Source organism: Anabrus simplex, chromosome 10, assembly GCF_040414725.1.
Source record: "Anabrus simplex isolate iqAnaSimp1 chromosome 10, ASM4041472v1, whole genome shotgun sequence".
NCBI lineage: Eukaryota > Metazoa > Arthropoda > Insecta > Orthoptera > Tettigoniidae > Anabrus > Anabrus simplex.
This window is the reverse complement of record NC_090274.1, coordinates 106,428,234-106,446,424: the sequence shown is the minus strand read 5'-3', so window position 1 is coordinate 106,446,424 and position 18,191 is coordinate 106,428,234. Positions and strand designations below refer to the sequence as shown.

The following is an 18,191-nucleotide window of genomic DNA, read 5'->3' as shown; positions in this document are numbered from 1 at the left end:
CCTAACTTCAACTTAAATGAAATTTCTGAGAAGCCTAATAACCTTTTCGATTTCTTAATTAACTTTAAAAATATCAGATTTCCAAACACTAGCGCAATCTTTCAAGCCATGTGCTATACACATCCCTATCACTTACACCCCACTACCTCATCCCTCTGCCCCACCTTAGCCCTACTCCCCAGCTTTAGCTCCTTCCCCCCCCCCTCCCCTCCCCTCACTCTCCCTTCTCCTCCGTTACTCGGCCACTATTTTTGCTCTTTTAAGTAGCCCAGCTCCTCTCTTTTCAACAACTGTGCCATCACGTTGCTCTAGGTGAGTTTGCCTCTTTTCCCTTATCTTTCTTTTGTCTATGTACGTTTCTATCACAGCTAATTTGGCTTTCAATCTTTTCGTCAGGTCTCCACGTTTCCATACTGAATTGGAATCGTAACGTTGATTCAAATTTATGATCTTCACATGACCACATTGTTGGCTTCGGAACCACCTGAATTAAGCATGTTAATTACCACAACTTAAGAGAACAAGGTTTATTTTTCCCACTGATAACAGGTTACCTTACGATCTATGCACCTCAAGCTGGGATACCTTCTCAAATTTTATACTTTACGGTCAGACACACCTCATCATTTTAAGTTACTATAATCTAACAATGACATTATAGGTGCTGTCATGTGTTTTAGATGGTCATACACACCATACTCTCATCAATTTAACATTACATTTAAATTTTGACTTATTAGGTGCAGCCAAATATTTTATAACATACACCTTATGTTCTGTACACCTCAAGCTGGACTATTTTCTCTTGTATCATACCTTAACAACTGGGTTACCTTCTCTGATTTGCTTTCAACGTTTTAACTTATTACAATTTAACTTTTAACATTTGTCATTGTATTTGCTGTCATGTGTTTTATATTTTAACTAGTGATAATTTAACATTTGTCTTGTAGGTGCCATCATGTGTTTTATATTGTTGTTTGACAAGTTGTGTTTTGCTCAATTGATTCATTGGCTGATGATGACGCGCAAAGACCGTCAAAACTAGTACCAGTCTTCTTTAAACGACATGTGATATTTACTCACATCAATAAATATTCATTCTATTGAAAAGGTGGACACTTAACATTTTCATTTTACTTTAATCCCAGTTCAGTATGGAACAGAATGAAGTATGTAACTGTCAACAGTGAGCTTGCATCCGAACCCCACTGTCGGCAGCCCTGAGGAAGGTTTTCCATGGTTTCCCATTTTCACACATGGCATTTGCTGGGGCTGTACCTTAAGGCATTCCTGCCTGTGTTGATGTGACGTAAAACATATGGGAAAAACAATTTCAGAATGTGTGAACTCCACTTACACTGTATGTGTCCATTTACATGATTGTAAGTTATGTAGCCTACTGAGAGTTATAGCCTGTGTATCGGGTGGTTAATTTTTGTCTGGTGTGGACAATAAGTGTAACTTTTGGTGACCTGTTCCATCATATCTGATAGGTAGATTCTGTGTTTTATGTTCGTAATTTTTTGTTACTTTCCATTCAAAGATATAGGTGGCAGCACCATGTAAATGTCAAAACTAGGTGTAGTCCTGACATCTATATATATAAAATAAGAGTTTTGTCTGTACATTGCTCAGAATTTGAAAAGAATGGTATTTCTGTATCGATTATGTCTACAGTAACAAGGAAATGCAATTTTTACTTTCCCGTAATTTCTGTCTGTCTGTCTGTCTATCTGTCTGTATGTATGTACACGCATCACAAGAAAACGGCTGAAGAGAATTTGATGAAAATCAGTATGCAAAGTCGGGGAATAAGTCCCTATAATCTAGGCCATAAATAATTGTATTCACGCTGAGTGAAATGGTAGTTTAGGGGAAAGCCTAAAATTTAACTCTTAGATATTTGTCTTATCACTGGTCGTATTTTAATGAAAATCGGTAGGGAAAGTCGCGAAATAACTCGCTACAATCTGGACTATAAATGATTGTATTCGCGAAGAGACAAATGGTAGTTTAGGGCAAGACCTAAAATTTAATTCTCACATTTTTTTATTAGTGGTCGTATTGATAAATACTACTTAACTAAAGTTACATAGCATTAAATTTCCGATCATTTATGTCTTATGCATTGTTACCGTACCGGCTAAGACCACAGAGATATTCAAGGATTTAGATTTTTGTTACTGAGTCCGTACTACCGCCGAGTCACGAGAAAATGGGTAAACTGAATTTAATGAAAATCGGTGTAAAGTCGAAGAATAAGGAACTACAGTCTACGCTATAAATAATTTTATAAGACGCCCTAATATCACAGAGTCGAAAGAAAACTAAATGTGAAGGCCTACAATATAGAATGCTCATAAAACTGATCAACAATAACATTACATTGACTATTGTTTGTTGTGATGTGAGGATTACTGCTGCGTAACCAGTATTTTTAAAATTTTGCTTTACATTGCACCGACACAGATAGGTCTTACGGCGACGATGGGAGAGGGAAGGGCTAGGAGTGTGAAGGATGCGGCCTTGGCCTTACTTAAGGTACATAACAGCATTTGTCTGGTGTGAAAATGGGAAACCACGGAATACCATCTTCAGGGCTGCTAACAATGGGGTTTGAATCTATTATCTCCCGGATGCAAGCTCACACTACACGGCCAACTCGCCCGGGGCGTACCGAGTGTAACAGCATGCCTGAATATCGGCGGGAAGTAACTCTGGAGTTGGATAACTTTCTTCTTTAGTGTGCCATTCCTCTGATACGTACATTTTCTGATACTACTGGTACGTAACACACTGGTTCATCCTGGTCATTCCAGCTGTGAAACTCTGGACTGTTACATCGGCACCGTAGTACTGTCCGTTAAAAGTGACAAAATGTGAGGTTTTTCATTTGATCAAGTATTTTATATGATAACATTGCTTTTAATCGCTACATTCCTACTGACGTTTTTGTAATGATCTATGTTGATTTCAGTTAGGAAAGCCACACAAAGTCGGTCTTTCTGAGAATCCCGTAGCGAAGCACGGGTACATCAGCTAGTATTATATATGATACTGGTACATCAAAAATAAAAATTCTAGAAGCCCTAAAATCATCGTAATCCTCATCATATGCAGTTTCCAGCTGTTGGCCAGGTCTGAAGCCTCTCTGTCTCCTCTTTTCACCCACCACTTCTCCCTCGTCACTCTTGCCCAGTCCTCTCCTCCACTCCTTTTATCCACCTGTCTCTTGGTCTTCCTCTCGGTCGTTTTCCTGTTATCTCCATTTCATGCATACTACTCGGTATCCTTTCCTCTGTCATTCTCTTCATGTGCCCATATCATCTAAGTCTAGATGCCTCTATCCTGTTTTGTAGTGGCTCTTCTTTTACTATATCTCTAACCTCGTTTCTCATCTTATCCATTCTTGTCACTTGTCCTGCTTCTCAGAAATTTTATTTCACTTGCCTGTATCCTAGTTACGGCTCTCTGCCTCGTTACCCAAGTTTCCGCTGCATACGTCAGAATAGGGTACATAATGTCCTATATATCACTCTTCTGCTTTTCTGAGGGACATTCTTGCTCCTAACCAGGCATCTGACACTTCTCAGGAATACGCCTGCTTGTCTTCCACGTTCTGTTATTTTCCTATCATTTCTTCCACTTTCCTCTGATACTTCCCAGGTAGTAGAAACTCTCTGCCTTCCTTAGCTGTTCCCCTCCAAGCCTTATCCCTCTCTTAGGTCTCTCCTTCTTTCTAGCTGTGATCACTATCTTGCTCTTTTTGGTATTAAATTTCGTTCAGTATTGTTTTACCTCCTCTTCCCATGCATCTAACTGTTCCTGGATATCCTCTTCCCTTTCTCCCCAGACTAACAGGTCATCTGGAAACATCATCACTTTCATTTTTCCTTCCCACCTTTGTCACTGACTCATCCATTACTACAATGAAGAACAAAGGTGACAGAGCACTTCCTTGTCTTAATCCACTTTTTTGCTCAAACCAGTGTGTTCTCTCTCCTCCTACTTTCACACAACTGACACTCGCATGGTACATCTCCCTCCCTCTTTCTGTTTTCTGCTTCTCAACACCTTTTATCTGTATGGCTTCCCATACGTTGTTTCTGTACACATGATCATATGCTTTCTCAAAGTTCAAGAAGGCAGTCAGTAGCTCTTTACCCCACTCATATTGACGCTCTTACTGCAAGTATAAGGTCTACTGAGAACCTTCTTGATCTCAAGCCATACTGCTCTTCTCTTAACTTCTCTTCCACCCTCTTTCTGATTCTGTTCTCCAAAGTCTTCTCAAACAGCTTTGCACAGTGACATATAAATGTGACACTCCTATAGTTCTTAAAATCTTCCCTATTCCCTTTCTTGAAGATGGGTAAGATTATTCCCCTCTTCCAGTCTTCAGGGATCTTCCTCTTCTTCGCAACTACTTTCAACACACAATCCACTGTTTCCCTACCTCTCCTGCTGCCTTCACCATCTCTTTCTTTCCCTCATTTCATCTTGCCCGATGCTACCTCAGTTTCTCCCCATGTTAAGTTTTTTCCATGTTTCTTTCTTCCTTCTTCCCTGCGTCTACTTTCCTCAGTGCATCCTAAAGTATTTTTCTAAAATACTGGTTCATGGTGTGAATTACTGCAGTCATCTCCTAGCTTGTGAACTATGGGCAACAGCTGAGTGACCTAGGAAGTGGTCCTGAGAATCAGTATACCAGTTGCTATGGAATGGGAGTGGGCATCTCAGACATATTCTGAGTCATGGTCCTCCTTGTGCTCAGGCAGCTAGGACTGTACAATCCACAGATGGTCCCTAACCCGTTAGAGGAGAGATCTTCACTGAGACTGTGTGTAAGTAAGTGTAGTATCCTCCTTTGTAGAATTTTTGCAGAACACATTCAGAACGTTTTAAGCAAGCCTCTGACCTATGGCAATGACAGAGTCCCACTCCTATTTGACAGGCGAAAGAAAGCAGAAGTGGGAAAGAGAAAGTAGAACTGGCCGAGTCAGCAAAGGGGATGCGCCTGGATGTGTTAGGAGTTAATGATATTCGGGTAAGGGGAGATAACGAGAAAGAGATAGAGTATAAAGTGTACTTAACGGTTGTTCAAAAAAGAGGAGGACAGAGTGTGGGGTAGGAATGTTCATTAGGAATACTATTGCACACAATGTAACTTCTGTTAGGCACATAAATGAGCGAATGATGTGGGCCGATATGGTAGTTGAAGGAATTAGGGCGAGAATTGTCTCAGTTTATTCACCATGTGAGGGTGCAGATGATGATGATGATGATGTTGACAAGTTTTATGAAACATTGCGTGACGTGGTAGTCAGGGTCAGCAGCAAGGATAGGATATTGCTAATGGGTGATTTTGATGCGAAGTTTGAAATAGAACTGAAGGATACGAATGAACCCGATGGATGGAACTGTACGCATAAACCTACTTTGGTGCTGCGGTCATGTGAATCAAATGGAGGAGGATAGGTTACCTAGGAAAATAATGGACTTTATTATGGAAGGTAAGAGAAGTAGAGGGAGACAAAGACGATGGTTATGCTCGGTTTCAAACAATTTAAAGATAAAGAGGTATAGAACTAAACGAGGTTACAGAATTAGTTATAAATAGAGGATTGTGATGGCGGTTAGTAAATGCACAGAGGCTTGCAGACTGAATGCTGAAAGGAATAACAGTCTATAAAGATGATGTATGTAGGCCTACTGTTTTTTCGTGTAGGTCTTTTTTTGCCACTTAGCATCAAACTAAACAGAAAACAAACCATGGTAATGTCTAAATCTCTCCCTTGCAACCTCTCAAGAGCTCCCCTCACCAAAACGTTTGCCCCCCTGATATTAGTTTTTTTGGCAGATTTGTCATTTTGTTCCCAAAAACCTCATTAAAAAAGTAAAATATGTATACAAATGTTTAAATTTGGCCTTGGTCTCTTGATATGGGCAGATGGAGTAATTGCAACTGTGGGGCATTTCCATCCACCTCCCTTGTAACCCCTGCAGTCTGTACCAGTAGGCCTAAGTTTATTCCCATAACATAGAGGATACAGAAGGTCTACTCTTGTCAGGGTGAAAAGGAAGATGTAGAGAAATACTCCATGATTAGAATACCTCAGCTGACCTTTTTACATAGTTATCAATATTTTCAGCCTATATACAAGTTATCTTACATATTCCCTTTCCCTTGTGATTGGAGGTAGTGGAATACGTTTATGGTATTCCCCACAACTCTCAGTTGAGAGAGCGGGTTGCCAACCTTGGATCCCCACTCATGTCTGGTATTACTTCCACTTTCTTGTGTCAAGTCTCCTCACTTTCATCTTTCCTGTCTGACCTCCCTTGTTCAACTCTTGTTCTCATCCAGCCCTGGTGGTTTTAGGTTTGAAAGGCCTGATTTCCATACCATCATAGCTCTTCCCTTTCATTTTCTGTTATCTCCATCATTCGATGGGTTGGACCTCTTTCTTATTTGTCTTCTGATTAGTGTTAATAGAGGATGGTTGTACACTTGTACTTCCTCTTAAAACAATAACCATCACCACCATTATTATTGTTAATAGAGGATGGTTGTAGAGTTTTACTCCCTCTTAAAATTATCACCACCACTATTATTGTTAATATGGGATGGTTGTAGAGTTTTACTCCCTCTTAAAATTATCACCACCACTATTAGTGTTAATAGAGGATGGTTGGAGAGTTTTACTCCCTCTTAAAATTACCACCACTATTAGTGTTAATAGAGGATGGTTGGAGAGTTTTACTCCCTCTTAAAACTATCACCACCACTATTATTGTTAATAGAGGATGGTTGTAGAGTTTTACTCCATCTTGAAATTATCACCTTCGAATCGCACTATCGGCAGCCCAGAAGATGGTTTTCCGTGGTTTCCCATTTTCACACCAGGCAAATGCTGGGGCTGTACCTTATTTAAGGCCACGGCCGCTTCCTTCCAACTCCTAGGCCTTTCCCATCCCATCGTCGCCATAAGACCTATCTGTGTCGGTGCGACGTAAAGCCCCTAGCAAAAAAAAAATTATCACCACCACTATTATTGTTAATAGAGGATGGTTGGAGAGTTTTACTCCCTCTTAAAATTATCACCACCACTATTATTATTAATAGAGGATGGTTGCGGAGTTTTACTCCCTCTTAAAATTATCACCACCACTATTATTGTTAATAGAGGATGGTTGTCCAGTTGTACTTCCTCTCAAAACAATTATCACCACCACCATTATGTTAAGAGGATGGTTGCCCAGTGGTACTTCCTTTTAAAACTATGATAGCCACCACCACTCTCATTTTTTCTGCCTCCAACGATGATCATATTGGGAATTTCATAATCTTTACTTTGCGGCATTACTCGGGTAGTGATGTTTCTTTCAGCTGGAGGGCTGTTCCTAAACTGTGCAGACCGTTAGTAGAATCCAGAACGGTGCCCTGCTGTTCTTGTCAACAGCGTGCTATATGTAATCGACATGACCTGATGGTGAAAGCCTATTTGAAGCACGATTCATTTTCACTTTGTCTGTGATTGTTAAGGTTAGCCATGTTTGAAATTTGAAAGGTAGAAGAAGCTAGTTATCTTATTGCTACATAATGTTGTAAGATTACTCTCAGTATTTGAAGTAAATTGCTCTGATATATCGTGATTTATTGAATATTGTATTAAATTAATTCCTGCGTCTAGGGGCCGATGACTTTCGATGTTAGGCCCCTTTAAACAACAAGCATAATCAATTCCTGCGTTACTAAAATAGTTCCTTGTACAACATTTATTATATGGCATTGGTATTTTGCCTGTATCCTTGTCATCTGTCACACTTTAGAATTTACGTTTGGCTTGTTGGTACAATGATTATTTTTTCCATTTAGCTTTAAAATGTTTAATATATTCTTTTTCCTTTAAAACGAGGTAGCAATTTCCCACAAATCAAAACATACCCTTGTATACAGCTAACACCTAGATCCATTGCATATTTGTACTGCCTCATTGCACTAAAACTTTCACTCAAAGAACTTCTTGAAGAAAGACGGGCATAAATAAATTTTGCCATTGATGCTTTCACGGCCCATACTTATAGACATGGTACTGTGTAGGCTTTTGGGCTTTTGTTGTGTCAAGAAAATAAGGTGATACGTTTCGCAGAGAACTGTGCTCTGAGTCATCAGAAGACAGTCGACAGACGAGAAAGACTTAAGGCCTTTAAGAAGCCTTTCTCGTGGACAGACGAGATTTCTTCTGATGACGCAGAGCACAGTTCTCTGCGAAACTTAAAGAATTTCACCTTATTTTCTTGACACGGCATAAGCCCAAAAGCCTATACAGTATAATGTCTATGAATAAATTTTGTTTTAAAAAAAGAGAGAGAAACATTTTCATGTTTTTAATTGCCCAGATCCATAAATGGGTTCTTTTGATGTTCTTTGCACTTGCGTAGTTGCGAAAAACATTCAAGGTAACCTACTACTACCTGGCGTATTAAAGGATTGAAATATCTACTGCATTAGTCAGTATGACCTGGTATGGTCATTAGTGTTCCGCATGTGACCGTTTAAAAATATGTCCTCAAAGAAACATGACTTAAAGTGACAAACTTAGCACGATTCTTATAGAGCGAGGTGTGAAGAATCTTTCAAGGCACAAAACCGAAAAAGAAAAGAATGAAGTTTTGGTTGAATCTCGTTTATATTTCATTCAGGGCTATCCTTGACAATACACCTGTTCAGTGGGTTTATGACTAGCTTCTCGCCAAGGTGAATCTGGTTCAGTTACAAATCTATATATATAAAATAAGATTGTTTTGTCTGTACATTGCTTAGAATAAAAAAAAAAGGGGGTATTTCTGTATCGGTCATGTCCACAGTAACAAGGAAATGCACTTTTTACTTTTCCATGATTTCTGTCTGTATGTATGTACAACGCATCACGAGAAAACGGCTGAAGATGATTTCATGAAAATCCGTACATAAAGTCAGGAGGTGAGCCACTACAATCTAGGCTATACATTATTTTATTCACGCTGAATGAAATGGTAGTGTAGGGGGTCTAAAATTCAGTTCTCAAATATTTATATTATTAGTGGTCCTATCGATAAATACATAACCAAAGTTGCATAGAATTAAATTTCCGATCACTTATGTCTTGTACATTTTTACCGTACCTGCTATGATAACACAGATATTCGTGAATTCCGATTTTTGTTGCAAAGTCCACATCAACTCCGAGCCACAACAAAATGGGTGAACAGAATTTAATGAAAATCAGTGTGTAGAGTTGGGGAAGAAGAAACTTATCGTCTAAGCTATAAACAATTTTACTGACCCTGAATGAAATGGTAGGTTAGGGGTAGGCGCCTAAAATTTAATTTTTAAATACCTATGTTATTTATTGGTCCTATAGAAAAGTACTACATAACAAAAGTTATAGAGAATACAATTTCCGATCATTTACGTTTTATTCAGTTTTACCGTACTGACTATGATAATAGTAGTATTTCAGAGTCAGAAGGAAATTAAGTGTGAAGGCCTACAATATCGAAAGCACATGGCATTGATCAACAATAACATTACATTGACTATTGTTTGTTGTGATGTGCTTTGCCTTGTATGCTGCCCTCAACTCTGATAGATGGGATTACTGTTCTGAACCGAGTATAACAGCCTGACTGAATATTGGCGGGAAATAGCCGGGGAGTTAGAAATCATTTTTCTTTAGCATGCCATTCCTCTGGTTCATACGTTTGTCTGATACTGTTGGTACTTAACACACTGGTTAATCATAGTATTCCAGCTATTCGATCCCTACTCCGATGCGCTGTTTTGAATGAGCAGTGTGCACATTTGGCAGAGGCTCACTTAATAATAGTATATGGCCTGGTCTAGAATTACAATTTAGGCCTATTCCATATTATAGCACTACAATTCACGAAGTAATTCAAAATTCAACCCTGAAAAGAGCCGTTTCTTAAGAAAAGCGTCTTCTTCTTCACTTTTATTAAATTCTACATTCATTTTATTCCAAATTAGGGCATAGATTTGCCCTGGGGACTCTTCACTATTCGACCACCACCCACACCCCCACCGAAAAAAGACAAAGAGTATTCATGGATCACGGCTGTCTGCTGCTTGGTCATTCCAGCTCTGGAACTTTTTGGACTGTTAGATTGGCAGCGTAGTACTGTTGATTGGAATAATAACAATAAGTTAATTTATTAATTTGACCACCTAATCAATACAATAAGTATTGTCTTAGTTTATTTGTTGTCGTGGCCACCAAATTAGGCGGGTGAGGAAAACTGCGCTGTCGTCAGATATGGGAACGGCGAAGCGACAGATGGTCGAGAGTCGCTTACCCCTGGGCACGGATTGGCAACGCTGATCGTGCAGTGCTGTCAAACTGAAGCCCATCCGCTCCAGGCCACCTTACCCGAGTCATTCCCTGTCGAGCAGCTGTTGAGCTCGCATCGTAAGTGCAGTTAAAGATGGATAGTGAATGTGAATTGATTTTTGCTCAACTCAAGAAAGAAGTGGCAGGGAGGAACAAGACATTCAAAATAAAGGGCGTAGAAAAACTCACGTCAGAAGCCATCGACCATGTGGCTGCTGCAGATTGGGAAAAGTGCTTCAGTCGCACGGAAGATGTTCAAACAGACCGTCGGGCCAAGGAAATAGTAAGGGACGAAAGAAAGGAGCCATTCATCATCAGTGCAAAAGACGACTGGACAGATAGTGAGATGAGTGATGATGGTGACTAAGACTGCCTTGAAGCCAGAAACCGATTCTTACTTCATTGTAAATTAATGTAAACTTATTCTTTAAAGTAGTTCTTTTCCTATATTACTCGGTACAATATACAGTATTCAAATATTTATAATGTAAAAAAAAAAAACTGATACGGATTAATATGTAATCCGAAAGTATTTACGGGGTCCTGCAGCCTGTGCTGGTGCGCGTGCCCCAAACTGCCTCAGCTAGCGACATTTACATGATCGCTTTCCGGGCCATTTTCCAGGAAAATTACAAGACTCGCGGAAATATGTTTCAGATAAAAAATATAAGTCAGGCGATTTTTTACATTTTACCCCGCAGACAAAATTTTATTGGCTGAAGAAATAAAAACTTGGCCCCTTACTGAAATTCTCAATACATGATTCTACGGATTTAAACTTACTCGTTCAAGATTTTATTTTTCATAATTTCATATGGAAAAAAGTTATACCACTGGAATCAGCCGTCTTTTCTGAAGCTTGTAGTATAATTTGTCTCGAAACATTGTATGAAGTAACACCAGGAGCTTGAGAGAGAACAACTTGCCTCGCGCTCCGAAATGATGTGTTCAGTTAGACATTTCTTCGCCAGTTGCTACATAACCTTGGCAACAGCGTAATTTCTCTGACCCGCCTAATTTCGTGCCCGCGACAATAGTTAACATGCCAGTGTACGTAAACTAAGACAAGACTTATTGTATTGATTAGGTGGTCAAATTAATAAATTAACTTATTGTTATTATTCGAAGCGTAGTACTGTTCGTTAAAAGTGAAAAAGTGCGTCGTTTTTCATTTGATCGAGTATTTCGTATTGCTTTTAATCGTGCCCTTCCTACTGACATCATTGTAATAACCTATGTTCATTTCACTTGGGAAAACCACTAAGACAGTCTTTCTGAGGATGTAAAAATTGTGATTGATGATAGACTGATGGTAGGCAAGCAGGCCTACCATTACTATGAAAATTCCCTAACCCAGTCTTTATATGAGAAAACACGTTTGGTGACTTCCCCGTTTCGTTTCTAGGGTAACGTTAAGAGCTATGCAATAGAATACAATCTTGCTCACAAAGTGTACACTACTTAACCTAGAATTTTGTATACAATGTAGAATTCCTTAGTGAAGCACGGGTACATCAGCTAGTCTATATATATAAAGTAAAAGTTTTGTCTGTACATTGCTCAGAATTTAGAAAGGATGGTATTTCTGTATCAGTCGTATCCACATTAACAAGAAAATGTACATTTATTAAAAAAATTTCTGTAATTTCTTTCTGTATGTATGTATGTATGTACATGCATCACGAGAAAACGACTGAAGAGATTTTAATGAAAATCGGTTTGCAAAGTCTGGGGAAAAGTCGCTACAATACGGGTCTAGGCCGTGAATAATTTTATTCACGCTGAGTGAAATGGTAGTTTGGGGAAGGCCTAAAATTTAATTCTCAAATATTTGTTATTAGTGGTCGTATCTTAATGAAAATCGATATGCAAAGTTGAGATAATAAGTCAATATAATCTAGCCCATAAATAATTGTGTTCGCGCTGAGTGAAATGGTAGTTTAGGGGAATGCATAAAATTTATTCCTCAAATATTTGTCATTAGTGGTCGTATCTTAATGAAAATCTGTACGCAAAGTTGGGGAGTAAGTCACTACAATCTGGGCTATAAATAATCATATTCACGCTGAGATAAATGGTAGTTTAGGGGAAGACCTAATATTTAATTCTCAAATATTTATGTTATTGGTGGTCGTGTCGATAAATACTACATAACTAATGTTCTATAGTATTACATTTCTGAACATTTATGTCTTATACATTGTTACCATACCGACTGTGATCATAGATATATTCATGAATTTGGATTGTTGTTACTAAAACTATATTAGTACCGAGTCACGAGAAAATGGTTGAGCAGAGTTTAATGAAAATCGGTATGTAAAGTCGGGGAATAAGGAACTACAGTCTATGCTATAAATAATTTTATAAGAAGTCCTAATATCACAGAGTCTAAAGAAAACTAAATGTGAAGGCCTACAATATAGAAAGCTCTTAAAATTTATCAACGGTAACATTACCTTGACCGTTGTTTGTTGTGATGTGCTGTGTGTCTTCTGTTGCCACTCATCTCCGATAGATAGGATTAATGCTGCATACCGAGTATTTTGTTTAATATTTTCTTTATGTCGCACCGACACAGATATTTCTTATGGCGACAATGAGATAGGAAAGGGCTAGGAGTGTGAAGGAGGTGGCCTTGGCCGTAATTAAGGTATAGCCCCAGCATTTGCCTGGTGTGAAAATGGGAAACCAAGGAATACCATCTTCAGGGCCGCCAACAGTGATGTTCGAATCCACTATCTCCCGGATGCAAGCTCACAGCTGCGCACCCCTAACCACACGGCCAACTTGCCCGGTCGTATCGAGTGTAACAGCCCGCCTGAATATTGGCGGGAAGTAGCTGGGGAGTTAGATAACTTTCTTCTTTAGCATGCTATTCCTCTGGTTCATAAATTTTCTGATACTACTGGTACGTAACACACTGGTTCATAATAGCATTCGAGCTATTCAATCCCCACTCTGAGGCACTCATTGGAATGAGCAGTTTGCATATTTAACATAATAATAGCACAGGAGCTAACTCATTCCTGGTTGTCAGCATTTCACCCCCGTGTGCTAGGCTGGGCTCATCAGTTGGTACCTAGTACACCTACCAAGATGCTGGCTAGTGCATACCGTGGAGGCCACTGAGTAGGCTAATTGTAGCCACCGGCAGTGCCAATGCACTATGAGAGACTTTGTCTCATTATCAAGAATTGATGCCTGCTTGGCCATCAGACGATATAGATGCTGATTACCGTTGGGAATCTGAAATATTTGTTCTGAATGAGTAAATTTATAATACCAATACTAGCAAATGTACCCGTGCTTCGCTACGGTATTCTACATTGTATTCGAATATCGAAGTAAATACTATACATGCAGTAAATAAGATTGTTTTAAAATTGCATATCTCTTAGCGTTATCCGAGAAACAACATGGGGAGGTCCTCATACGCTGTTTCCAATGTAAAGTCTTTGTTACGGATTTGTGATATAACGGCAGGCTCACTTGCCTACTGCCATTCACAATCTAGTTGGGAAGTTTACATTATCATTGCAGGCCCCATTGCCTACTGCGCGGTCACAATTGATTTGGGGAGTTTTCGTTATAATGGCAGTCCCCTTTCCTACTTCCAGACAGATAACAGTTGAGGATTTTTTATTATAATCAGTCGAAATTGAGTTGTGCAGTTATCATTATAATATCAGGCCCCTTTTCCTACTGCCAGTCACACCAAGACGGTGAGTTTCCATCAAAGTAGCAGGCCACTATGCCTAATGCCAGTCACATTTTAGATGAGAAGATTTGTTTATAATTGGGAGCACCATTGCCTACTGCCAAACACAATCGGGTAGGGGAGTTTTAAACAAAACTGTATGCTCCCTTGCCTTCTGAATGTCAAATAGAGAAGTAAACTATTCATTACAATGGTAGGCCTTCCTTACTACTGCCAGTTACACAGGAGTTGCAGAAGGACCCCTTTCCTACTGCCAGTAAAAGTCTATATGGGGAGTACTGATTACAATAGCAGACACACCCTTTCTCGGTCGCTACAAATCAACATCAGTGAATATACATAGATCGACATACGAAAGTATATGCTTGTTTACAATATTGCAGACCTTCATTTACAGATAACTGCTGCTAAACGTACATCATATCGGCAAAGGATTGTACCATAAGACGCCGGATTTAGTGGCCTAAATGGCTGGTCCTATGATATCTCATCTATTCTTGGGTCAGATTGAGTTAGAAACGTTGAACAGGGTAAAGTTCTTGTAAGATTATCTCACATTGCATTACTTTTCGGATAATTATGTGACAGCTACATACATAGTATTTGGCTCACATATGGCTACTGGGTGGGCCAATTTTCGTGAAGAGTTTGATGATTCTGTATTTCCTATAAGTGATTGAAAGTACGAATTATGCATGTGAAAAGTCCAAATTTACTTAACATCGATTAACAGAGAAAAATCAAACGTAAAAAGGATACAGATATGACAAAAAGGTCATAAGACCAAGGTTGTAGATCATTCCAAATTGAACGGAGATTTTGCAATCCGTTATGTGATAGGACTTCCCGAAGGTCTGCACCATCATTAAAATTGCCTCCATATTTCGATATTCTTCGGGGATAAAAAGTGAAAAATTTAAAGATCTTGGAATTTTCTGTCCGTTACGGGCTAAAACGTATAATTTTGTCAAATTTCAATTTTCTTTTTTGTCTGGCAGATTATGCCGCAATCTGGATTTTGGGCGAGGAGGGTAAAAGTTACGACTTTCAGAAAACTAAACCAAAAAAGTATGCAGTTGGCCATTATTACCCCTTAAACGGGTAGCTGTGAAAAAATTTTGCCAAAATAGTCAATGTACAGGCACACAGTCGTTGCGATTTTATTTCTATAGATAGATAAGGAATCTGCTCCACGTACAACACCTTTTGGGCTATGTACGCTGGACTTAACCTACCATTCATGATATCTCCATTATTAATCCTCCTGATGAAAAAATGCACATTAAAAAAAAGTTTTAGAGATGGAATTCCATCACGTTTGGTCGATTTCCAGTCAGGTTGGTCTTGTATTCTATATATTGTGGAAGAGTAAAATCACCATTTCGGTTCCCTATAAACCACCAGTCCATTCCGTGAACATGAAATGTTATAGACCTTGGAAACCTACCTTTGGACAGGTGGATGCTAAATATAAAGTTTGGTTTGAATATCTTCAGTAGTTTTCAAGTTGTAAGAAATACGCTTTACACGCAGCCGCTCTTGAGTTAAGTCCGATGGGACTTGTACCGAAAAACGGTCCATTAATGATATCTCCCTTATTAATCCTTGTATTGAAATGATGCACATGAGAAAAAAGGTTTAGAAATTAATTTCCATTAAGGCAGGTAGATTTCCATTCAGTTTGGTTGTGTATATTTTGTGCAAAATCTCGGTTTCGTATAAACCCCCGGTTAGTTCAGGGATTTAGAAACAGTATTTGCCCTAAGGCCTACCTAAGGACAGGTGGATTCTAAATATGAAGTTTAATGGAAAGATATCCAGTAGATTCTAGCACTCGCGTGCATACGGAGTAATTAAGGGAAAAATATTACAGTTAAGAAAGTTGAGATTAATAGAAAATGTATTATAACTTAGGACAGCTGTCTAACGACATATATGTAAATGCCAAGTGAATGTATTGGAAAATCAAATGCCCCTCAATAAATTATGCTGGTGTGAGTTATGGATATAATAAAGCGGTAACAGAAGAAATTTAGGCGCATTCAATTTTGGCTAAACAGATAAGATGATGACTAATGGTGTTATTATTTAATCTATTCGAGGGTGGTTATAACCTCCAATGATATTCCCCCAACATCCCGCAGATAGGCCGATTGACGCCTCTCTTGCCTTCTACCCAAGGAGGAACCACGAATTTAAAAGCATGATGAGGAAAATGGTAATACGTTACTTCCCTGCTGGCAAGCAGTCAGAGACGTTGCCATGGTAACCTGTAGGTTCGTTGTCGGTCACTCAATGCAGAGCACGATACCCGCATAAAATAGTAAATTTCTCTGTCATGTGAAGAGTAAGGTAAATTATGAACATAATGAAAGTTATTTATAATGAAAAGACGTTTCACGTACGGTCCACAGAGTTTACAGAAAATCAATAGTATAAGAGAAAATGGAGTATTGGAGTTATTGTAAAAATGTTCATGAATGACTAAAAATCTAATATAATGATAAACTCGTGTGTAGTTCACTTGATGAATAGGACATCATTTGATGGTACAGTAGCATAGATGATGGCTTGAAGCCTTAGTCAATACTAGATATCGAACACATATTGGAAAGCATATAAAAAATTTCAGTGAGTATCCTGATAACGCTTCACACAACAAGTCAAACGGGCGAACAACGCCATAGGTAAGCACCAACATCTTCTCTCCAACAACACTTTGACAAAACCTTCCCAAGTATTTTATTTTCATTCTCATCAAAATTAACTACAGTTTTTTCTTCATTTTTAGAACCAACCAATCACAACAATAATTCAACAGCCCCATCAAACTTCCACAATATCTTCAATAATATAAATTTCCACTGTCAATGATTGAAAATATATTGTCATTCAGATGAAGAAAACAACAGCCATTCAACCTTCGCGTCAAAATCATACCAACGTAGAGAACAACAGATCATCATCATCTCTACAAACTTACTTGGATGACTTCAAATAAATTTAAGCTAACTATAAACTTTGTGTCAACACAATCTCGCCGAACAAATTCATATATAACCTATGAACTGTTGACCATTAAACCTCACTGGCAAATATGCGCTAACGTTAAATAATACTTGCCCAGCAAATTGGAATGTTTTTCCTTTACATTTTATATTCAACAATGTACATTATTTCATATTTATTCTCTGTATATTAGCATGTTATTTTACTTATACTTCAAACATTGACTACGGCTTTAAGCCATCAACTGTCTCTCATAATTATGACACCTCCATCTTTAAGTGTACTACCTAAGAATCTACTAGTTTTTTAAATATCATTTGAATATGTTGTATATCCTCACTGAAATTTTTTATATGCTTTCCACTATGTGTTAGATATCTAGTATTGACTAAGGCTTCAAGCCATCATCTATGCTACTGTACCATCAAATGACGTCCTATTCATCAAGTGAACTACACATGAGTTTATCATTATATTAGATTTTTCGTCATTCATGAACATTTTTACAATAACTAAAATTTTTATTTTACCTACAATCATCATCAAACACATTTTAGAATAATTTTAACCTGTTAACTGACAAAAATAATAAGGTTTTGATGGTGACTGAAGATGCCTCACAGTAAGAGGCGTAACATGTCTCACATTTAAAAAATGTTTAAACTTACATGCCAATAGGTGGAAATAAATATTAAATATTTTCCTATATACATTTTATGACACTTTCAGTACGGACGAAAAATGAGTTTCATCACTTGTAATAGATCCAGTGAATCGAGTCACTCCTATTTCTAGAGCCTTTTCTAAACCCTAAACACGAATATCCCTGTCATGAACATTAGCGCTTAAAACAGTTCTCGCTGACCTGAATTTTTCCGCTACATAATCGTCAAGCTGCGGAAGTTTTGAGAGCTGGCCTAGCTCCCTTTTTTTCTACTACGTGACGTAAATATTGCAGATGATGTATGTCTTGCACCATACGATATCGTTTCTGTACTGTATTGAAGCTTAATCATTTGGTTTTCCCATAATCTTGGAATGAAATTATCTCCTTTGCCTTTTCA

General features: G+C 38.4%; 1 protein-coding gene across 1 annotated transcript in view; it reads left to right on the top strand.

The window, feature by feature from the left end:
• Prp19 (pre-mRNA processing factor 19) overlaps positions 1–18,191 on the top strand; it is a 130,489-nt gene that overhangs the window by 12,856 nt on the left and 99,442 nt on the right. The gene's annotated exons all lie outside the window — the stretch shown is intronic.